Below are 24,801 nucleotides of genomic sequence, written 5' to 3'. Positions count from 1 at the left end.
GACCAAAGAAGCATAAATTAAAGGACTATAGTCGGCTAGTTTAGAACCTACAAAAAAAAGACAGAAGGTATGGCTGTCAGATAGCCAGAAACTGGAATTTGATCTAATTTTAAGTTTTACGAACTTTGTTTAAAAATTATTAGTATGTTTAGGGGCTGGCCTGGTGGCCGAGTGGTTAAGTTTGCATGCTCCGCTTTGGCGGCCTGGGGTTCACAGGCCTGGATCCCGGGTGCGGACGTGGCATCACTTGGCAAGCCATGCTGTGACAGGCGTCCCACATATAAAGTAGAGGAAGATGGGCACGGATGTTAGCTCAGGGCCAGACTTCCTCAGCAAAAAGAGGAGGATTGGCAGCAGATGTTGGCTCAGGGCTAATCTTCCTCAAAAAAAAAAAAAAATTAGTATTTCTACTGAAAAAGTACATAGTAAAAATTTTAATTACAGATCTCTATTACAATCCCTTAATTGCAGTTAAACTCCGAAAACTAAAGTTCTCAAACTCTGAAAATTAAAGTTTAAAAAAGTTTTCTTAAAAAAAGAAAATCCTAACGCATGGGTGAAGCACACAGGTAATTTGGAAGAGCTGAAGGGGCACGCTGGACCAGGATGCAGCCAAAGAGACAGCAGAAGAGCCAGAATTGTGGAGAATTAGAGAATTTTTGATGTAGATGGGTACTCCACAAAGTATTCGCAAAACCCTCCCTGAGCTGACATGACGCTATTTTTGTTTTTATTTTGCCCACTTAGTATGATTATTTTTTCTGCTGCAGAAATATTAACGTGTTCAGTTATAGACAGCTTTTTGGCTCAAGGATATTCTATTGCCCATGCCTAAAGAAACAGCCAGTCCAGATACTTCTTAACGTTTTCTCTTCCTGACCCTCAATTTTGGCTTAACGCCGATGTTTCCATTGTTCCAGAACTGTGCCCCAAGAAGCGATGGGAATGGAGTAAGTGCTCAGTGGAATGAGCAGAAAAGAACAAGGATAACTTGCCACGTTCTTGATCTTTCCCTGCCTGCCTTCCTTTATGATTCTGCTTCTTCAGTCTTCATTTAGAGTTCAGTGAACTCCCAAGTGAGAAAAAGAATTCTTTCCCATCCAGAACTTTTTCCCATCCAGAAATAGTAAATCATTTTATATATCTATTATTAATACAACCTCGCGGCGCTCACCACATGGGCTCCCTGCCCGTGCTTTCTAGGACTCTTCCTCTTTGTATCTGGGAATTGTTACTAGCCTGAGACTTCAGTGTTCTTCCTTACATGACCTTCCTTGTGAGTAGTCTAGCACAGAATGTGTCAAGATGTTAAAATGATAGAATATATTATATAACGCGAATATGAATTTGTACGCAATGTGTTGAATGAGGTAACGCAAATAACACATGTAACACATTTCCTGGCCTTCTATTTAAGTCTCCATAACTGTGCATGATGATGATGATGACGATGATGACGACAGTAGTTATTATTGTTTTAATACCCAGAATCTCCAGGCAGCCTTGTCACTGTCCCATGTTTGTTTCCCTCCCTAGTGACCCTGGGCTCATCTTGTGCTTTCTACTCTGGTCAAAGCAAATCGGGCTCCCCCATTCTCTTGGAACCTCAGGAGCACGCTGATTTCTAGCATCTCTAGGACTCACCCTGTATTGCACCATCATCCGAGTAAGGGGCACACCACTTCCCCAGGACTGACGATTTTGTACACATGCACTTAGTGGTAGAAAACCTCTCAGATTTACCCCAGAAGAGTGGTCATATTCCCTCTTCATAGATCTTAGCACTATTACCTCTCTTTTTCTCTCTTCTAAGAAAGCCCACCTGTCCTATTCCACAAGAGAAAAACAAACCCTAACTCTGAGAACACCCCCACATGTTCCAAGGGTGGCTGCCTTTTTGACTCCCCCAAGAGCAAGTTCAAAAATTATACCTTTGTTCTCCCAGGAAAATTTACATCACCTATGAATTACTTAGCCTTTAGCCCATATAGAGTCTTCAAACATTTTATTTTTTATTATTACATTAATAACCAATGTCTATTACAGATGAATTAGAAAAAATATAAGCACTTCCATAAATTATTCCATATGTGATTCCATATATAGTTCAAACATCCAGGATTTGCTCAACTAGCATGTTAATGTGTGGACTTCCATATTTTCTCAGTTCTTGGGATGGGATTTTTGTGTACATGCTAGTTTTTAACCTGAATTACAATTTTTAAATTTAACATAATTTGAAAACGTTTGACTGTTAATAATAAAATCTGATGCAGTCCCAATATTGAGTCCAATCATGGAAAGGAAGGGAGATATGGTTAACAGCAAATAGAATTACTATTGGTTTGTTGGCATCCACATGGGAACCCCCAAAACAGACAAATCATTATTGCAGAGACGTCCCCCTTCTCTTTTAGCCCCCTTGCCTTATTTCTCTTTATACCTCTTATCTCCACTTGACTATTTTTTGTGTATCGTTTATGGATTGTCTATCCTCCTTGCCACAACGTAAGGTTTGGGAGAGCAGAGATTTTATATCAATGAAGAATTCACAGCACAATCTGTGATTACCTACTTGTTCACTTATTTGCTATCTTGTTTATTGTTTATCATTCTCCACTAGGATGTAAGCACAACATCTGGCACATAGTAGGTCTTCAATAGGTATTTTTTGATGGATGAATGGTGAATTAGTAAATTCACATCCTCACTTGATGCCACAATAACCAAGTGGATTGTGTCAGTGGTGGTGCTTACTAAACGTCCATCTTTTCCCCTACATTTCCCAGCATCCCTTGCAGAGATATTGTAGTCATGTGACAAGTCCTGGCCAATGGACTGTGAGTGGGAGTAGCCTGTGTTGCTCTGGGGATGAGGCAATTAAGAGCTAGTGCGCTTCCTGCATCTCTGTCTTTCCCTGACTCAGGACCTGGGAGGCCAGGTGTTTCAGCTGCCATAGCTACAAGGTGGAAGAAAGATACCCAAAGCACATCAGACTTTAGGTAAGGGAGAAATAAAGCTTTTTTTGGATTAAGCCACTGATATTTTAGAATTTGCCTTTTTAGGACTCACTGCAACATAGCCAAGGCTAGCCTGGTTAAGACAGATATAAAACCAGGATTAGAACTTTGCTCTTTGGCTGTGGAACTGAACACATTTAATTGACGTAAACTAGAATGTAGTCTGTGATTTTGACCTCGTAGTTATATTTGCTTGATTATTTTTATAACACTCACCCTGAAGTGCTTGGCTGAAAGCAAAGGAAATGAAACCTGAAAATGTTCTGAATATAAATTAGATGTGTCATAGGTTTGAAAGAAAATACTTTAATTTACTGTGCTATCTGGATTGCTTCTATTGTAAATTCTAATTTCACCTAACCCATAGGGTGTTTATAATTTCCAAACAATTCCCTTAGAGCCATAGTAAGAAACAAATCCTTATACTCCTGGGTGTCATATCTTCAGGCTGGCAGCTGCAATGATGGCAAGTCTGAGGAAGAGGGACATTATTGATTTGCTGGAGTCAATTGTTCATCTATTTCAGAGGTTCCCAAACTTTCTTGTTTCATGGTTACAGTCAACTCAGTAATTTATTCATTGGCCGTAGACCAAAATATATATATAAATGTAACCTCTCAGATTATTAAGTAGTCAGGTCCAAAGAACTTACTGGTGGTAATTTGTATGGTACCTGACAGATGTCCCTGTGTTTCCCTCAAAAATTAAAACCTCCTGGGCCGGCCTGGTGGCATTGTGGTTGGGTTGGCGTGCTCTGCTTCGGTGGCTGGGGGTTTGCAGGTTTGGATCCTGGGCATGGACCTGCACACCACTTATCAAGCCAGGCTGTGGCAGGTGTCCTGCGTACAAAGTAGAGGAAGACTGGCATGGATGTTAGATCAGGGCGAATCTTCCTCAAGCAAAAAGGGGAAGATTGGCAACAGATGTTAGCTCATGGCCAATCTTCCTCACCGAAAAAATAAGTAAATAAAAGCTCCGGCAGGGCCCATCTGATTCACTGTGGTGACCCAGGGCACCTCAGCACACACAGTTTGGGAACTATAGATCTTTGATTTAATGTTTGTGAGGATTTGAGGAGCCCTATCTTTTGAGAAGATCTTTTGCAACGTTCATAGCCTTTCATGAGCCTCTGTCTTGTTGTAGAGAAACCTGAATATCTACTGAGAACATATCAAAGAGTGATCATTTGAGCTTCATGTGAAATTTGGAGCGTTGAAGCCATTGCTCTACGTATTTCACATTTTACTGAAAGAAGTCACCAGAGTAGATAACAACAGGCGGGAGTCACTAGACAAAAGAGTGAAGTGGATGAGCTGGTCCCTGGTACTGCCAACCTCTGTTCTGTTGGCTTCCAGTAATCCACACCCTTGTGGGTTTCCTGTGACCTCTCTGGGTAATCCTTCACAGCTTCTTTGATCAACTAATCCTTGCTGTGGAGCTTTTGATTGTTGACATTCTTCAAGTCTTGGTCTTAGATTTCAATTATAGTCTCTGAGCAGATGGCTGCCCAAACCTTTAATTTTTTTTCTTCCTACTAATGTTTTCCTTTTGAAATCATCCCCCGACTTTCAATAAAATAAAGTCAACCTCGACAGCCAGAGATAGAGCTCTCGAGACAGGCAGGGCCGTCAAGGGCTGCCTCCTCAATTTCCCCTCCCTCCGGCCCCGTAGACAGAAGCTGGATCCCGTGAAAGGAACGAAGGTGTGGAGGTCCAGGTGGGGAGCAGCAGTACTGTGAGGGGGCCTGCGGTGAAACAGGACCTGATGGAGGAGACAAAGGACACCCATACACCGCATCTGGGGAGATGGTTCCAGAGAGCCCTGAGAGGCAAAGCTTCTACTTACCCACAGGGTGCTACATCAGGTGTCCTTCATTCTGAATGCACAGGAGAGTCACCTGGGGAGGATTTTAAGACACCAGGGCCCTACTCTGACCAACAAAATCAGATTTAGGAAGAGGCCGGAGTATCAGGAATTTTAAAAAGCTCCTGAGGGGAGCCCAGTGAGTAGCCAGGGTTGAGAACCACTTTGCTAGAGGAAGCTGATCTGAGAAACAAGCGGAGGTGACGGTGGGGAAGAAGGAGCTTGAATCTCTCCCTGGTCTACCAGCAGGTTCGGGGAACAGGGGCCTGGACCTGCAGGCAGACATTTTGCCACCACCTGAAGCAGGGGATAAACCCAACATGGAAGACTGTGGAGCTGAGATACGGAGAAGAGACAAATCTTGATGACATGATTTGAGACATTCCTGAAGGTAGCACTGTGTTGGAGATTCCAGTTTCATATCCCGCACTTTCTGTTTTTACTTAAACCATGATGGCGTGGGCTTTCTGCTTTTGTAAGTCATGAGCAGAGGCTTACCCGCGTGGCTATTACTTCCTACCTTCCTCTTCTCCACCAAAACTGTGGGCCTTACGTAAAGGACTTTGTTTGTGCTTTGGTTGGCAGAGACTCATGCTCATATTTATGCTCCCTTTCTTCCATGTAGTAACAGTTATAGCTGAGCTGCCTAGAGAAATAGACTACAAGCCTCAACTTCCATTGCAACTGGAGCCATGAGACTAAGTTTTGGCCAACAGGATGCAAACAGAAGGATGATGTGGTAGCGTCCAGAATCCTTAACAGACAGCAAGAACTGGCCTTTTTCTCCATCCTTCCTCCATTCTGCTATCTGAAACGTGAATGTCACCATTTTTGACTTGAGGATGAGGCCATACCTGAGGAACGGGATGGATGGGGAGCTGGAGCTGTTGGGATTGCAGGGAGCAGAGCCCACATTGACTCCGGCCTGACACTTCTGCACTTCACTTATGTGAACGAGAAGTAAATTTCTCTCTTATTAAGCCACTGCTGTGTTGAGTGTTCTGTCACTCAAAGCTGAACCTACTCCTAACTAGTATACCCTATTATGTCTCATCTTGATAGATTTGGACCGTCGCTGTGTGTCTGGGTATAATGTCATCGTTCAACATCTCTACCCTATCCAGCTTTCCATCATCTGTTAATGAGATCAGGGTGCCATCTGTGCCTCCAGCCAAGTCATTAATAAAAATAGCATCAGGAGAGGACCAAGGACAGCAATCTCCAGCGTGCTCCAGAGGGCTCTCTCATTAGGGTGCTGGTGATCTAGCCACCTCGCCTTTGAACACAGATATGGGATGGTGCGGAGGGAAGCTGGGGAGCGTCAGCCATTGGTCGGCGGGTCTCAAACTGTAGTGTGCATCAGAGTCACCCAGAGGGCTTGTTAAAACACAGGTAGCTGGGCCTCATCCCCAGAGTTTCTGTTTTATGTTTTTTTAAAAATTATTTTATTGAGGTCATTTTGGCTTATAACGTTGTGTACATTATTATATTTCAGCTTCTGTACAGATTGCATCGTGCCCACCACCAATAGTCCAATTTTTATCCATCATCACACGTACGTGTCCCTTCATCCCTTTCACCCTCCCCCCACACTCTTCTCCTCTGGTAGCCACCAATCTGTTCTCCTTATCGACGTGTTTGTTTATCTTCCACATATGAGTGAAATCATATGGTATTAGTCTTTCTCTGTCTGACTTGTTTCACTTAGCATAATACCCTCAAGGTCCATCCATGTTGTCACAAATGGTAGTATTTTGTCTTTTTGTGGTTGAGTAGTATTCCGTTGGGTATATATACCACATCTTCTTTACCCAATCATCCATTGATGGGCACTTGGGTTGCTTTCTAGCCTTGGCTATTGTGACTAATGCTGCAATGAACATAGAGGGGCTTGTATCTTTTTGAATTATTGTTTTCATAGTCTTTGGAAAATACCTAGAAGTGGAATAGCTGATCATATTGTATTTCTATTTTTAATTTTTTGAAAAATCTCCATATTGTTTTCCATAGTGGCTGCACCAGTTTGCATTCCCACCAGCAGTGTATGTGGGTTTCCTTTTCTCCACATCCTCTCCAACATTTGCTGTTTCTTGCCTTTGTAATAATAGCCATTCTGATGGGTGTGAGGTGATAATCTCATTGTAGTTTTGATTTGCATTTCCCTGATAATTAGTGATGTTGAACATCTTTTCATGTGCCCATTGGCCATCTGTACATCTTCTTTGGAAAACTGTCTGTTCATATCTTCTGCCCATTTTTTGATGGGGTTGTTTGTTTTTTGTTGTTGTTGAGTTGTATGAGTTCTTTGTATATTTTGGATATTAACTCCTTATCAGATATATGATTTGCAAATATTTTCTCCCAGTTGGTGGGGTGTCTTTTCATTTTGTTGATGGTTTCTTTTGCTGTGCAGAAGATTTTTAGTTTGATGTAGTCCCATTTGTTTATTTTTTCTTTTGTTTCTCTTGCCTAAGGAGACATGGTATTCAAAAAGACACTGCTAAGACCAACGTCAAAGAGTGTACTGCCTGTGTTTTCTTTTTTTTTTTTAAAGATTGGCCCTGAGCTAACATCTGTTGCCAATCTTTTTTCTTCTTCTTCTCCCTAAGCCCCCAGTACATAGTTGTATGTTCTAGTTGTAGGTGCTTCTAGTTCTGCTATGTGGGACGCCACCTCATCATGGCTTGATGAGTGGTGCTAGGTCCATGCCCAGGATCCAAAATGGTGAAACTCTGGGCCCAAAGTGGAGCACGTGCCACTCGACCATGGGGTCAGCCCCTGCCTATGTTTTCTTTTAGGAGTCTTATGGTTTAGGTCTTACATTCATGTCTTTAATCTATTTTGAGTTAATTTTTGTGTATGGTGTAAGATAATGGTCTACTTTTATTCTTTTCATGTGACTGTCCAGTTTTCCCAACACCTTTTATTGAAGAGATTTTCCTTTCTCCATTGTATGTTCTTGGCTGCTTTGTTGAAGATTAACTGTCCATAGATGTGTGGTTTTATTTCTGGGCTTTGAAGTCTGTTCCATTGATCTGTGTGTCTGTTTTTGTGCCAGTACCATGCTATTTTGATCACTATAACTTTGTAGTGTATTTTGATGTCAGGGAGTGTGATGCCTCCAGCTTTGTTCTTTTTTCTCAAGATTGCTTTGGCAATTTGGGGTCTTTTCTTGTTCCATACACATTTTAGAATTCTTTGTTCTATTTCTGTGAAGAATATTGTTGGGATTCTCATTGGGATTGCACTGAATCTGCAGATTGCTTTAGGTAGCATGGACATTTTAACTATGTTTATTCTTCCAATCCATGAGCATGGAATATCTTTCTGTTTCTTTGTGTCTTTCTTCAATTTCTCTCAATAATGTCTTATAGTTTTCTGTGCATAGGTCTTTCACCTTCTTGGTTAAATTTATTCCTAGATTTATTCTTTTTCTTGTGATTGTAAATGAGATTATAGTCTTGATTTCCCTTTCTGCTAGTTCTTTATTAGTGTAAAGAAATGCAACGGATTTTTGTATGTTGATTTTGTACCCTACAACTTTATTGTATTTGTTAATTATTTCTAATAGTTTTTTGGTGGATTCTTTAGGGTTTTCTATATATAGAATCATGTCATCTGCAAATAGTGACAGTTTTACTTCTTCCTTTCCAATTTGGATCCCTTTTACGTCTTTTTTTTTAAAAATGTTTTTTCTCCCCAAAATCCCCCCAGTACATAGTTGTATATTTAGTTGTGGGTTCTTCTGGTTGTGGCATGTGGGATGCCACCTCAGCAAGGCCTGATGAGTGGTGCCATGTCCGTGTGCAGGATCCAAACCAACGAAACTCTGGACTGCCAAAGCGGAGCACAGGAACTTAACCACTTGGCCAGGGGCTGACCACCCCCTTTTACTTCTTTTTGTTGCCTAATTTCTCTGGCTAAAACTTCCAGTACTATGTTGAATAAGAGTGGCAGGAGTGGGTACTCTTGTCTTGTTCCTGTTCTCAGGGGAATGACTTTCAGTTTTTCACTGTTGAGTATGATGTTGACTGTGGGTTTGTCATATACATCCTTTATTAAGTTGAGGTAGTTTCCTTCTATACCAATTTTATTAAGTTTTTATCATAAATGGATGTTGGATCTTGTCAAGTGGTTTCTCTGCATCCATTGAGATGATCATGTGATTTTTATTCTTCATTTTGTTAATGTGATGTATCACATTGATTGATTTGTGGATGTTAAACCATTCCTACATCCCTGGAATAAATCCCACTTGATCATAGCATATGATTCTTTTAATGTATTGTCATATTTGATTTGCTAATATTTTGTTGAGTATTTTTGGCATCCACGTTCATCAGCAATTTTGGCCTATAATTTTCTTTTTTTGTGTTGTTCTTGTCTGGTTTTGGTATTAGGGTAATGTTGTCCTCTTAGAATGAGTTAGAAAGCATCCCCTCCTCTTCAATTTTTTTTGAAGGCTTTGAACTTCCTCATCTTTTGTTTGTCTGGGAAAGCTTTTATTTCTCCTTCATATCTGAAGGATAATTTTGCTGGATAGAATATTCTTGACTGATAGTTTTTGCTTTTCAGTATTTTGAATATATCATTCTACTCTATCCCAGCCTGTAGGGTTTCTGCTGAGAAACCCACTGAAAGCCTGATGGGAGTTCCTTTGTAAGTTGTTTTCTTCTCTCTGGCTGCCCTTAATATTCTTTCTTAGTTGTTGACTTTTGATAGTTCTAATATTATATGGCTTGGAAAAGGCCTTTTTGTATTGAGATAATTAGGAGTTCTATTAGCTTCATGTACTTGTATATTCAGTTCTTTCCCCAGGTTTTGGAATTTCCCAGCTATTATTTCTTTGAATAAACTTCTCCTTTCTCCTCCATCCAGGATAGCTATTACTCTTATGTTACTTTTCTTAATTGAGTCAGATATTTCTTGTAGAATTTCTTCATTTTTAAGTTCTCTCTCCTCTTCCACTTTAATCACTTCTGGATTTCTGTCTTTGAGCTCACTGATTCTCTCTTCCATATGATCTGCTCTATTTTTAATGCTTTCTACCTTATTTTTCATCTCATTATTGTGTTCTTTGTCTCCAGAATTTCTGTATTTTTTTTTTTTTTAGAGTTTCAATCTCTTTGGTAAAGTACTTCTTCTGTTCATTACTTTTATTCCCAAACTCATTGAACTGAGTTTTTTGTAACTTGTTGAGTTTCTTCATGATGGCTATTTTTAATTCTCTGTCAGATTGTAATCTTCTGTGACTTCAAGTTTGGTTTCTGGAGAGTCATCATTTTCTTTCTGCTCTGCCGTGTTACTGTAGTTCTTCATGGTGCTTGATGAGTTGATCCTCTGTCAGCACATTTGTGGTAGTAAACACCTTTCTTATTTGGGTTCAGCTTTGGTTACTTTGGTTCTGAGCTGCTTCCAGTTGTATTTGAGAGCCTGCACTCTCCACTCTCCATTGCTTCTGCTAGAGGCACAGGCAGTGCCTTCCTTGTGCTGCCTTGTGCCTCTGAGGTTGCTGGTGCCCTGCTGCTCACAATGTTGCTGCAGTCTCAGATGTTACCACTGGCGTCTCCAGGCTGCAAGCACTTCTGCTGCTTCCGGGGTTGCCTGGGACTCATGTTTCCCCACTGGCTCCCTGTGAGCTCTCCACAGGCTCTCCATGGGCTCAGGTGCTGCTGCCCTGTGCACACCTGAGCTGCTGCTCCTGGGTTGTTTGGGAGTGCTGACTGCACTGCTGTCAGGGGTGCTGGGTTCATGAGTTTCACTCTTGCTGCCAGGGGCCTGGGGACCTGGGGACTTGTATGTGGCTCCTGTTGCAGGTAGAGCCAGTGTCAGGTGTGCCACCACTGAGGTCTGGGTCACCAGTTCTGCTGTGATCCTTGAAGCCTCTGGTCGCAGGTCCCACCTGCCACCACTAAGCAGGGAGAGATTGTCGTTCCTGCTCACTCTGTAGCCTCTGGTCTCTGGCATGAGCCAGTGTGTTTTGAAAACTTAGGTCAGGGCTTGCCACACCAGCTGGAAAAATCTGAGTTTTGTATATTGTCTCCACTATTGGAAAGACTGGGCCATTGCCGGGGGAGGGGAAGGGATCTGGGTCACCGGCTCTGCTCTGTGTCCTGAATTCTCAGGGTGTGTGCACTGCCCGCCACTGCTATGGAGTTGCAGGGGCTAATCCACAGGTGCCGTGTCTGCCCCTGCAGCCTCTCTTCTCGGGCACACATGCCAGATCCACTGGGGGCGGGGGTGGGTAGAGGCTAAGCTGAGTCTGTTGTATCTGCCCCTGCAGCCTCTGTTTGCAGGCACACGTGCCTTGGATCGCCATTGCTGGGGGAGAGTGAGGGGACTGCTCCCCTAGTTACCCTGCCTCCGGAAGGTCCAGTCCACCTACCTTCAGATATACAGGTGCATGGATCTTAGGCATTCTGTTGGGCTGTATAGGGAGTCCTTTGCTGGTCAATGGATGTCTGATTGGTTGTAACTTAGAGGGAAGAGACAGAGGCAATAACTCACTCTACTGTGATGCTGACCTCACTCCCCCAGAGTTTCTGAATCAGTATGTCTGGGGTGAGAATCAAGTATTTTTGTTTCTACCAGATCCCAGGTGATGCTGATGCTGACGGTCTAGGGATCACACTTTGAGAACCATTGCTCTAGGCTATGACTTTTTAGTTGGAAGTAAACTATAAAAGAGAAAGAATATTTAAAAGTAGCTTGGCTATGGAAAGCAAGTTCTTGAGGAGACGACAGGGGATGGACTGCAGAGAATTGGGGAGGGCTGGACTCTGACAGGACCAGGGCACTGTGTCGTGGCTTACAGGAAGGAGGCCAGCAAGGTTGGGCACAGATAGAGGTACGGAGGTCCACTTGCTTTGAGGAGGCTGTGGGAGCTCCTGTCCGATGGGTTCTATTTTCTCAGTGAAGAACATGCAGGAGCATTAACTGAAGTGAGCAACGTCAGCCATGTGAGGAGAAATTATGAAATAGTTTTGGCACATCCAATATCCCAGGGGAGTGTAATCCATACTAGCGAATGACAGAAGACTCAAGCAGGGTTGAGTACCTTCTTAAGGAGAGAGTTGACTAATCCTCACTTTAGTACATACCAGGAACATCTAAATATTACACTTTAAACAATTCCAGGGAGGATAAGGCCAGGGCAGTATATTCATCAAGATGTCTCCTGGCCCAACAAAGTGCTTGGTGAATGCTCAGCTCACATTTAACTGTAGACGGGCCTGTGAAGTTCAATTTGTGGTTTAATCGTCTCCTTGGAACAAAATGACAGTTTTTACATGGGTATTTTTTTTTTGTTACTTTTAATGAATTAAAAAAATACTTTACTTCATGGGCACACATTGTATAATGTGTGATTGTCTTTTTTTTTTTTTAAGATTAGCACCTGAGCTAACAACAGTTGACAATCTTTTTTTTTTTCTTTCCTGCTTTTTTCTCCCCAAACCCCTCCAGTACATAGTTGTATATTCTAGTTGTGGGTCCTTCTAGCTGTGGCATGTGGGACGCTGCCTCAACATGGCCTAATGAGTGCTGCCATGTCCGCGCCCAGGATCTGAACCCTGGGCCGCCTAAGCGGAGTGCGAAAACTTAATCACTCGGCCACGGGGCCGGCCCTATAATGTGTGATTGTCTTAAGAGACATAATACTTCCTACAACCTTGAAGCATCACCTTAAAAAAAAGAGGCTACAATTGTACAACCACCAGATCCTGAAACGCAGTTTTCTTTCCAGCATTATAGGGAATTCCAACAGGTGCTGCCACATATGAGCGCTTTTCAGCTTACTTCTGACATGTCTGAGCAGCCAGAATCACAATTCAGCAGCTTTCTCTCCGAGGACATAAAAAATAGGGGGAATAAATCTGAATGGCTTTGGAATGGCTTCACACCCCACCACAGAGATGGGGACTGGCCTAAGATTGCGGCTGGTTCTGAGAGGAAGAGATTAAGACCAGTAGGAAATCAGAGGACAGCTCTGTCAGTAGAACAAGTCCGCAGAGAAGAAGGTGGTGAAAAATGGTCCTGTTTTGCCAGGGACTGACTATGTGACCGGAAGGTGGGATTTTCTGTGTTGAACCTCTGATAGTCTTGGCCAGCCAGGACAAGTCGATCACCCCAGCAGGGGCTAAACATTGTGGGGGGGGAAAAAACCAAAATAGTAGTAACCACAGTAAGACTGCTGTTTTGATTTATAGTAGGAAATCGGGCTGGCTTCATGGGTGTGTCACTCGAGTGGTGTAGTCACACAGCCCTGTGCTCAGAAGGGCCCGGTACTTGGCATCATGCTCACTTGAAAGTCTTAATAACGTCGGAAGAAAGTGTTCCTCACTTTCATTCTGTGCTGGGTCCTGCAAGTTATGTAGGAAGAAGCCGGGGTCTTGTTTTTATCTTTGTGTGGCCTGATGAAGAGATGAAGACAGGTTCTCTCTCCTTCTTGCCCTGTCTCTCTTCCTCTCCTCCCCCTCCCTCCTCTCTTCTTCCTCTCCTTTTCTGGTTAAGCAAAGTGAGGTATTTCTTTATCCATTAATTTTATTAAAAGGCCACGCTGTCCTCTCACAATCATTAGTGTGTAAAAAATAAACTTGGCTCAAATACGGGATTTCCACCCTGGATGTGTTTCTCCCAGTATGGAAAAGGGAGCATGGGAAGGAACAGATAAAATACATAGGAAAGTTTAAGAAAGTGTGGTAAAACTTTCAGCTAAGGAGTCTCCACAGGGGGATAAGCCACACATAACTCAGGATCAAAGGGGAAACCTGAGGGAAGATGAAAGGGGTGATAATTGTAAGTTGAGAGAGAGAGAGTTTTATAACAGGTGACAATAACAGGCACTTATGGCTGACACTGGGGGAGGGTTGAACTTGGGGAGAGTGGCTGGTGGCCTGAGGAGGGTCCCCTGACTAATCTCTCCTATGGGAATTTTAATTCTCTCCGAGTTACCTCTACTTGGACATTAAAATCAAGCTTTTCAAAGAGGGTGTTCTACTGTGGTATTTACTTATGCTTTCGTCGTTTTAAATATGCACCATAAGGAGGACGGGGACAGTTGGCTGAGAAAGGGTAGATAACGCTGAATTTGGAGTGTGACGCTCTGCCCTGGTGGCTGGGCTGGGTGTAAGGTTGTAAAGGTGACCTTTGGGAACTCGCTGAGCTCAGCTGTGTTCTCACCGTGACCACACCTCCTAACGGGGATCCAGAAGGCCGGCTTACGTGGAGGGCGAGCACCGTTGCCGCTCCCCGGGTGACCTTATTATCCTCCCCGCCTCACCTGAGCGAGCCGCCCAAGCGACAGGCATCTCGTCGGGTCGTTGAACAAGGCTGTTCCCGGCCACGGGGCGCCGGGCACCGCAGCTCAGAAAGGAAGGTGGAATAGGGCCTGCTGTGAAAGGCGCAGACTCTGCGATTTTGAACGTATTTTTCTTCCCGTCTTTGGATGGCTTGATGTCAAGGCCCTGTGATGGATGAGGCCGGGGAATGCGGGCTGGAATCAGACGCAGGGGTACTGCCCCAGGCGCTGAAAAGGATGCTGCTGTCCCTGTTGTTTCTCTTCCCCATCCCTTGCATGTAAGTAATAGGATTAAGAATCGCTCTGTGGAGGTCTGGGCAAAGCATTCTGGGCTTCTTAGGGGGAAAAAAGTACACTATAAATACAAAGTATGACCCGGCTGGAAAAGAATAATTTTTAAAGCTTAGAAAACTTGGCAGCGCGCGTGTGTGTGTGTTTTTGGGTCCCGAGTTATATTAAACGACGTGATCAATGACTTCCAGGCAATGAAGCAGAAAGGCCGGAGAAGTTCCCAAGGGACTGCCAGTGTGTTCAGAACAAGGACACCAACCCTATGTGCTTTCTTGCTAAAATGCTCTTACATTATAGAAGTTACCCCTCTTTTAAGCTCTGCTTTAACAATTTTAAGACTCAGAACAGGGTTGCTGATGAATGATTTTTAAAATTATTGTGCATATCTACCTATTTCTGGAAGTAAGTTTTATGAAATAGTATACATTTTGTTGGGATGTTTCTGAAGTCAACTCAGGTCTGCCTTGGAAAACAGACTCTATTTGTGTGTTAAGGTAAAAGTGTTCCAGCAGGGTAAATATTTAAAATATTTAAGGAAATGAAGACAATGTCAACATTTCATGAAAGGCAGAGGTCATTGAAATTATTGTTGGATGGTGAATACTTAATTTCAGAAGAGGTGCATCTATTTCTAACGTTCTCTCAAAAACACATCTCCAGCCTTAATTAAAATCTATTTTTAGCGGAAGGTTTTACCGGATAGTCCACTAGAGGGCAGCATTTGATAAGCGTTTGATAGAAATATACGTTCACTGTAATTTATACATCTCATAGAAGTTGAATGTGTTTTATTAACAATGATAATTAGCAGACGGTACTCCTCTTGCTTCCATCAGCACAACGGAGGCAAGGAAGCTATGCAGGCTTGGTTCGTATGTCGGGTAAATAGTTCTTAAAGCAGCATGTCCTAAGTTGGAAAGGGTGTGTTTGTTTTATAGTTTTCAAGATGAAAAAAGCAATCAAAGGAACTAGAAACAATTTAGGTAGTACTTTACAAGCCCTGGATTGATCCCATTGGCTTGCTAAAAAGGAGTTTGGTTGTTTTAACTTGATCTCCAACGCACTATTTACCCTTCCTGGGAAACCAGTCAAATTTGGCTGCCTTCCATATGCTAGAAAAAGCTCGAAGTCAGGGCCAACTGTGGGTTTGACTGAGGTGGCAGAACAGCAGGAGGAGAGGTTGCAGGCTGGTTTCCAGGGGCTAGAAACATCCTCGCCATGCCCAAGGGGCGAGAGTGATTGGGAGGCGGTGGGAGGTACACTCGGCTCACAGATATTGGTCAGTATTTGTTTGTCTTCTATTCACTCGCTATGCAATGATTTTCTGACTTGTGGTGTTGCTTAGCTTTTGTTTGTTGTATTTACAATTTAAAACAAGGAAGCACATACACGTGGTAAACAAACTGTATAAGATGCTACATGATTAAAAACGTCTTTCTCACGCCACACACCAGACCCACTCTCCAGAGATAACTACCAGCAATGATTTTTCGTATATCATTTAGAAAATTTTCATGCAGAAATATGCCTATATGGACATATGTATATACCATATACATTTTTTTATTGAGTTCATAATAGTTTACATCAATGTGAGATTTCAGTTGTGCATTATTTCTTGTCTGTCACCACATAAGTGCTCCCCTTCACCCCCTGTGCCCACCACCCACCCCCCTTCCCCTGGTAACCACTGAACTGTTTTCTTTGTCCCAGTACTTGTTTATATTCAGCATATGAGCGAAATTGTCTGGTGTTTGTCTTTCTCAGACTGGCTTATTTTGCTTAGCGTAATTCCCTCTAGGTCCTTCCATGTTATTGCAAATGGGATGAATTTGTCTTTTTTTCTGGCTGAGCAGTATTCCATTGTGTATATATACCACATCTTCTTTATCCAATCATCGGTCAGTGGGCACTTGGGTTGCTTCCATGTCTTGGCTATTGTGAATAGTGCTGCAATGAACATAGGGGTGCATATGTTACTTTGGATTGTTGATTTCAAATTGTTTAGGTAGATACCCAGTAGTGGGATAGCTGGGTCATATGACAGGTCTATTTTTAGTTTTTTGAGGAATCTCCTACTGTTTTCCACAGTGGCTGCACCAGTTTGCATTCCCACCAGCAGTGTGTGAGGGTCCCCTTTTCTCCACACCCTCTGCAACATTTTTTATTTTTAGTCTTAGTGATTATAGCCATTTTAACAGGCATAAAGTGTATACCATATACATTTTTATATAAATAGGAGCATGCTATTTATACAGATGCTAGTCTGTAACTTGCTTTTTTTTTTTGTTCAACTCATCTTGGACATCTTCCATATCTTATTGCTTCCAGTCTTATTTCTCTATGACAAAAACTTCATTATTTTTCTTTTCCCCTTTGCTTTGTAGTGTCAGAGAGAGCACTGTCAACATGCTAGGTGTTTAATAACCATTCTAGGATTGATTGCCTAGAATGTCAGTCTGCTCCTGACGAGCTGGGACAAGGAAGAAGGAAGGGTTATGATCATATTGAGGGATTTATTTTGTTCATTTTCAAAAGACAAGAACTGGAAAGAGCACCTTGGGTCATCTTGTGTAATATTTTCCATAGCCTCTAATACTTGAAATTGACTGCAAAAGCCTTGCATTATTTTGGTCTGTGGGTTGTATCAGCTCCCTTCGTCATTCACCAGTGAGCTGTGCTTTTGAATCAGCAGATGTTCCTAATCTCATCATTACGACCGATGCTCTGTGATGACAGGGTGTGAATGGCTCCTCAGAAGCTGAAGAAGACATTCATACAGTCTAGTGGGTCCATGCTGTATCGCGCTGATGATGGTCCTTCATTTTGTTTCTCCTTGGGCCTTGATCAGAAGGACTTGGGCCCCCAGTCCTTCATTTTAAAGATTGCGTATTGGGATAGTTGAAATCACAACAAGAAATCTTGGTACTTTTTACACTAGATCCTTTGTTAAACTATTATTGCCTCGATTTGAGAAACCATTTTTTGTTTCCAGAAGATCTGTGTATTTTATCGTTTAGAAATAATCGTACCTGGAGACTTGATTGTGGTGTAACCTCTCAAATTTTTCTCCAAGTCCTTGCATGGTTTTAACAGTGAGTTACAACCGTTTTCTACTGAATACAGGCTAAGTCTGTGAGGCTGGGCAAGGTCATAGTGAATCTGAGATGTCTGTTTCCTTCCAAGGACCCATGTGTCAGCCAACTGGACTGTTTACCAAATGTGCCCCTACTTTCTTGCCTTTGGGCCTTTTTCTCCTTATTGGCCTTCAAAAGTTCGACCGGTTTCTTAAGGTGCAGCTTTGATGCTACTCAAGCCAGCAGGCTTCCAGGGTGTTCCGTGTGCAGAGATGCGCCCATGGCTCTGGGGAGACAAGGTGGATAGGGCTTGATTTCTTCCCTGCAGTAGTCCATGTGGACTACAGCCACTAGGCAGGGCTGCAAGGGAGGCCTTGAATGTGCTACAGGAGAAGACAGAGGGAGCAGTAAGTTTGTACTGGGGATGAATTTGTGGTTTTGCAGAAGCGATGCTCGAGTTGGTTTTTCAAGAGTTTGAAGATCTTGGTTGACCGGTTACTGCCAGTGGAAGGATATTCCAGTTCTGAACGAAGGCCGTAGGTCTTTTCTAATGGTGGCATGTGGGAGAATGACAAAGAGTCTGTGTCTAAAGGGTAGAGGGCATGTGGAAGAGCTGGAGGCAGACCATGTCTAGATTCTGAGCCTTGATTGTCATGCTCAGGAATTTGGAATGGAAAACCATTGGGAGAATGCCATGCAGGGGATGACTGGGTGGGTGATGATTGTGTTAATCCAAACAGGGACCGTAAGGTGTCCAGGGAGGGAGAGAGAAGAGAATTCCATGGGTCTTGTATATACTGAGTTTAGGGTGCATCAGAGACCTTTCATGGTGATTGCTGATAAGATTTTGAGAGCTAAGAGAGGTTAAGAATGGGGATGTATGAGTAAAAGGTTAACAAAATATTTTCTCCTTCTTTATGAAAAAAATGACCTTGGGTTAACTTTCCAGCTCCGTTTGTCTGGAAACCAGATAGACGTGAACGCTGGCTGTGTTACCAGGCAACACTGCTTATGCTAAGAATGACCTATGATCAGCAAGTTGCATATGGACTGGGAGGTCCCTGAATGAATATCACCACCTGGCGAGAAGGCACAGCTTTGGGCTTTCTGAGTGCAGTGATGTAACTGCCCCCTCCTTTCACTGGGACCTGAAGCTGCGGCTCTGGGACTGTTATAGTAGAAATGGTCCTGATGTGTGGGGCTTCTAGCCAGGGAGGCTTCTGTATCCGCCTATGTGTTCTCAGGCTCTCATCTTGGCCTGTGACATACACCCTTCAAACCAGCCCCTCCCCTGCTGGGAGCAGCCCTACTGGCATGCTGCTTCCTGCTCTGTACCCCTGGGGAAGCCAGCCCCATGTGAGGCTTCCGGGGCTCTGTAAATTCCCCACGCTGAGCCGAAGGCCACAAAGAGTGGACACTGCAGGAAGTAAACATTGAATTTATTTATATGTAAGTGGCAGGCCAAAAACCAAATTGTTCTCTTCTTGCCTGTGAAAGAGATTATTCTGGCTTTGTGCGATCAACTTTTCCCCCGCTGAACCCAACAGTGAGCCAGGTATACGTCCCTAGCATCCAGCACAGTCAGTGCTGGTCACGTGGCAGATGCTCAGTCAATACTTGTTACATAACTGCTGTCAATAAATATTTATCGATTACCTCCCATATGTCAAGTACTCGCTTAGTTGCCAAGAAACAAATATGTGTCAATATGTCCCTTCCCTCAAGGACTTTGTGTTCTGTTAGAAGACTCTTCGGAAGAATGTTGTCCCTGTGTGCGGAAACGGTAACAGTAGAATGAATGACCGACAAGGTTGATGTCATCTTAGACTAGAGAAAGTGACTCTCAGTTAGGACCCATTTTTCAAAGTATGCCTTTGTTACTTCTTTTCAAGGTTATATTCACATTCTCAGATTTTCCTCTCTTTCTCTCTACCAATTAGTCACTAGTTATCATCCTCATCCTTCTCCTCATCATCATCAGTTGGCACTTGTTGAGCACGTATTATTCACCAGGAACTGTGCTAAGTGCCTTGTGTGGATTATCTAACTGACTCCTCATAACAGCTCTATGAGGTGACTGCTAAAAGTATCCCCACTTTACAGGGGAGAAAACTAAGTGGGTGGAACTGGGATCCAGACCCTGAAGTCTGACTCCAGAGCCTTGCTTCTTAATCGCCCCACATTCTGCTTGCTGCAGCCATCACCTCAGTGATATTTAGGTGAAGTGTATTCTAGGCATTTATCTGCTTGGGTCATAAAAAGGGCAGAACTGCATCCTGTGTATGTCTGGAAGTAAATTAAGGCAAATTATTTTTCAAATATTTCATAGGTATAGTGGGTTCAAGACTAATGTAGTAAAAATGTCTAGTTCTCATTTGTGAATCTTTGCTAAGTGAGACATCCCTTAAAGTCCTGTGTTGATTTTTGGATGTGGCATTTGGAAGCGGTTTTATTTATAACACACAAGAAGCAAAAAAAAATCTGATTTTTAAATGGGCAAAGGGCCTGTATAGACATTTTTCCAAAGAAGATATTCAAATGGCTAACAGGTATGTGGAAAGGTGCTCAACATCACTAATCATCAGGGAAATGCAAATGAAAACCACAATGAGATGTCACCTCACATCTGTTAGGATGGCTACTATCAAAAAGACAAGTGCTAACAAGTCTTAGCAAGAGTGTGGAGAAAAGGGAACCCTCGGACACTGTTGGTGGGAATGTCAATTGGTACGGCCACTATGAGAAACAGGATGAAGGTTCCTCAAAAAATTAAAAATAGAGCTACCATAGGATTCAGCAAGTCCACTTCTGAGTATATATCTGAAGGAGATGAAATCAGTAGCTTGAAGAGAAGCCTGCACCCCAGGTTCACTGCGGCGTGATTCACAGTAGCCAAGACTTGGACACAGCCTAAGTGCCTGTCGGAGGATGAAGGCACAGTGTATATATATATATATACAATGGAATATTATTTAGCCATGAGAATGAAGAAAATTGTACCGTTTGTGACAATATGGATGATACTGGAGGACATTATGCTAAGCGAGATAAGCCAGACAGAGAGAGACAAATACTGTATGATGTCACTTATATGCGGAAATTAAAAAAAACCACAAAGGTGAACTCAGAGGAAGAGAGTAGAATGGTGGTTACCAGGGGCTGGCGGGGAGGGGAAATGGGGAGCTGGTACTGTATTGTATACTTGACCTTTGCTAAGAGAATAGATCTTAAGCGTTCTCACCACACGCACGCAAAAGGAAAAAACACGCGAGCAAACACCCCATGTTGGATCTAAAGTTAGAAACTAATGCTAATGTATTATAGTTAAAGCTCAGGCTATAGGACTTTTTGGTTTTACTTTACTTTGCATGTGCTAGTCTAGTTTTATTTTCTCCTTGTGGAAATCTTAGATAACTTTATTTTAAACTTTAATTGTGCCTTGAAGAATTTTACAGGTGTTGTTACGGGTTTAACCGCAGTAGAGAGTTCTGCAGAGTAATACTGAATTTTATGAAGCACTGGGAAGTGGAAAGGCATTTAATTTGCCCAACTTTTCTTGACAATGCTTGAAAATGCCAGAAAAACTTTATTTCTCTTCCCTTTTTTGTAACTAGCTCTCTCCCCTCTTCTCTCTGTCCCCTCTTTCACCCTCCTCTGGTTTTCTTGGGGAAGGGAGGTTTGGTCTCGCTTCTGTCCGGGTTAGCCACATGGGAACTGGTCCACCATGTTGCTGGGTTCTTCTGCTGCCGGCTCTGCCTCCCCTTCCCCCAACTCTTGTGCAAGGCTGCTGGGGAGATGGCACAGGGAAGTTGGAGCTTCTTTTTACATTCTTGTCCCTAAATCTCTACAACTCCACGAGTACAAGGTTGTGTGTGTAAGTAGAGAGTTGATATGATGTATTGTCCAAATGGGACAATTTTGAGAGTGAAGCAGGGACTGTTAGTAATGACACCAGGACATCAGACACAAAGGGGCGGTCCCAGGCAAGCTGAGATGAACGGCCACTTCAGTGTAGGAGACATCCACTGAAGGCTTGTGGACGACAGAAGGGAAGCGCACAGCAAGCTACAACTTATTATTATTTTATTTATTTTATTTTTTATTGCAGTAACATTGGATTATAACATTATATAACTTTCAGATGTACATCGTAATATATTTAGAATTCTGTATAGATTACATCATGGTCACTACCCCAAAACTAATTATAATCCATCGTCACACCTGTGTCCCTAATCACCCCTTTCGCCTTCCTCCTCTCCTCTTCCCCTCTGGTAATCATCAGTCCAATCTCTGTTGCTATGTGTTTGTTTGTCATTTTTATCTTCTACTTATGAGTGAGATCATAGGGTATTTGACTTTCTCCCTCTGACTTATTTCACTCAACGTAATACCCTCAAGGTCCATCCATCTTGTCACAAATGGCCGGATTTCATCATTTCTTATGGCTGAGTAGTATTCCATTGTGTATATATACCACATCTTCTTTATCCATTCGTCCCTTGAGGGTTACCTAGGTTGCTTCCAAGTCTTGGCTATTGTGACTAATGCTGCGATGAACATAGGGGTGCATGTATCTTTATGCTTTTGTGTTTTCAAGTTCTTTGGATAAATACCCAGCAGTGGGATAGTGGCTGGACCAGTTTGCACTCCCACCAGCAGTGTACGAGGGTTCCCTTCTCTCCACATCCTCTCCCACACTTATTTCCTGTCTTGTTCGTTATAGCCATTCTGACGGGAGCGAGGTGATATCTCATTGCAGTTTTGATTTGCAAGCTACAACTTAAAATTGACTGTCACTTGCTCATTACCTTCTTGAAAGCCCCTCAGCATCCCTACCCCGGGAGATTCGGATCTCCTCTCCTCCTGCTTATGGCTCAGGTTTGGGGACACGGAGGGATTGATGTGAAGGGCCCTCTCTCCTGTGCTGTCTAATAGGGTAAACATTTAAACTTAGATTAAATAAATTTTAAAATTCAGATTCCAGGGCACATCAGCCACATTTCAAATGCTCAACAGCCACACGTGGCGAGTGGCTGCCTTATTGGACAGCATGGGTGTAGAACATTTCCATCGTCTTGGAAACTTCTCCTGGATAGCCCTGCACTCTCCTCTTCCTTTCCTAGCTCCAGGTCCTTTATCTTCTCCACCCCGCCTCGCCCCCTCCAACACACAAGCTGCCAGACTGTCCAAATTTCATTTGTTTATTTTTCAGAAAAGTTGGCCGTTCAGGTTTGCCCAAACAGCCTTTTTTCTTTCCACTAAAAAGAACTGTCAAAACTGTCTGAGGTGTTTTCCTCAAAACCAAAGACCTGTCTGCCTGGAGATGAATGATCACTCTCTCCTAGAAGGCAGAAGGACCCACAGTCAGCTGGGTTTCTCTAAAGTTACGACACTGGTGCGCGAATGTGGCGTTTGGAAGCAGGTTTATTACTTGATCATCGTGTGGTGGATAAAGACGGGTAAGAAGTTCTCAGTCAAATCCTTTGTTTATTTGGCTATAAAAAGCACAGAGAAGAAAATGAAAAAAGAATTATGGCTCAGCCTTAGGTGCAACATTAACTTCTAAGTAGAAAATATTTGACTTGTACTGAGGGAGAGTCTGTCTGCAGTATGTTGAATAATCTTGCCAGATGGCCGTCCAAACAAGTGAACCGAGCAAAACAGCCCAGATTTATGGTTTCGTTGCAGGCGAAAAGAACTTTCCTATTAAAAGGAAGAATTTCATGTTAAGGTGCTGCGGCTTACATAACGATTTTGGATTGGGAGATACGCTAGAAAATAGTTCCATTGCAGAAGATGGTAAACATCCGCCCGAGAGAAGAGATGATTCACTTCGTGGGAGCCGTGCCAAGGGTGTGTGCTTAGAGTCCAGTTTTTCCAGACGAACATCATGTTGTAAAAGTCCTAGGGCTTCAGCCTCCGCTCAGGGACATTTATTGCTGGAGTTTTCTCAGAAAACTGTCTTCTTTCCATTGCCACCGCCTCAAAGAAACTTAAAGGGGAGACGCTGCTCCGTGTGGTTTCCTTTTTTGTAACCCTTTTTTTTTAAGGGAAGATCAGACTCCAAGTGACTGTAGTAGCCTTGCGATTTTTATTCTGTTTATTTATTTAATAAACTTTCCAGTATATTTTCATGTGCCTATTATTCTGGGCCTTATTGCCCTCTCTTTCCCCCAAGTTTGTTTGGAATTTACTCTTCCATTTCTGCCCTTGGTAGAATAGGTAGAAAAAGGCTATGAAATTACGTACAAGGAAAGACATATGCCCAACTCACGACTGGGAATTTTAACCGACTACACACATATAAACTAAGGTGCATGATAATATATAAGAAAGGATGATCGATATTGCATAGAGACAAACACTTTAGGTACCCAAGACGTGGTTCATGTTTCCCACTTGGATCTCCTGCATCCTTTCATTCATTCATTCGTTCATTCATGACCTATTGTAAGTAAGTAAGACCAGCATGGTCCCCACCTTCACAGACCTCTTGGATGCTGACAGTGTAGACCTACCCTCCACTGAGGAAGTGATGATGCGTTATCCAGATGAAGGGGTGGGGATGGAGGTGAGGGCAGAGCAAAGGACAGTAAAATGCAGGGGGAGCTCTCCAGGCAGAGGCAAGACCATAGGCAAAGGTGCTGGGATGGGAGGCAGGATGTATGTGTGAGGGGCTGGAGGGCCAGCAGGTGGGAGGGGGTGCTATTAGACATGGCTGGAGTGGGCAGGGACCCACGCATGCTGGCCGTGGTGGGATTTGGAGTTTTATCCTAAGAGCAAAGGGAATTTGCTGAAGTGCACAAAGGAGGAGCTATCTGCTCAGCTTTCTGTTTAAGAGCTCAGTGGCTTCTGCGTGGAGAAGGCATTGGAAGGGTGCAACAGCAATTGAGGGAGACCTGCATGGTGCCATTGTGGAAGTCCAGGCAATAGAGGATGGGGCGTCCACCTGGGGGGGAGCAGTGGCAACAGAATTGAGGATATTCATGAGATATTTAGGAGGTAAAATCCACTGGACTTGGTAATGGACTTGCCACAAGAAGTGAAGAGAAGGTTGTGTCAAAGATGACACTGGGCTGGTAGGAGCACATGATACTATGAGTTAGAGACTAATTGAGGAAGAGGAGGAGGAGGAAGAATTCTAGAGAGGCAGAAAGGAGCAAACCTCTTGTGTGGTCGCACCAAATGTCCTAGCGGAGTGGGAGGTGCGAGCAATGCCAAATGGATTTAGGGAGATTTCAAAGTAGAG

At 43.1% G+C, this 24,801-nt stretch overlaps 1 long non-coding RNA gene across 1 annotated transcript; it reads left to right on the top strand.

Annotated features, from left to right (window-relative positions):
- The first annotated feature begins 14,082 nt into the window (after nucleotides 1-14,082).
- LOC138915365 (uncharacterized) lies at nucleotides 14,083-23,684 on the top strand. Its single transcript, XR_011421209.1, has 2 exons — nucleotides 14,083-14,459; nucleotides 23,241-23,684. It is a non-coding gene; the product is annotated as an uncharacterized lncRNA (long non-coding RNA).
- The last annotated feature ends 1,117 nt before the right edge of the window (nucleotides 23,685-24,801 follow it).

The sequence above is a fragment of the Equus caballus genome, chromosome 9, assembly GCF_041296265.1.
Source record: "Equus caballus isolate H_3958 breed thoroughbred chromosome 9, TB-T2T, whole genome shotgun sequence".
NCBI classification, from domain to species: Eukaryota; Metazoa; Chordata; class Mammalia; order Perissodactyla; family Equidae; genus Equus; species Equus caballus.
The sequence above is the reverse complement of the archived record's forward strand: the minus strand, read 5'-3'. Positions and strand labels throughout refer to the sequence as shown.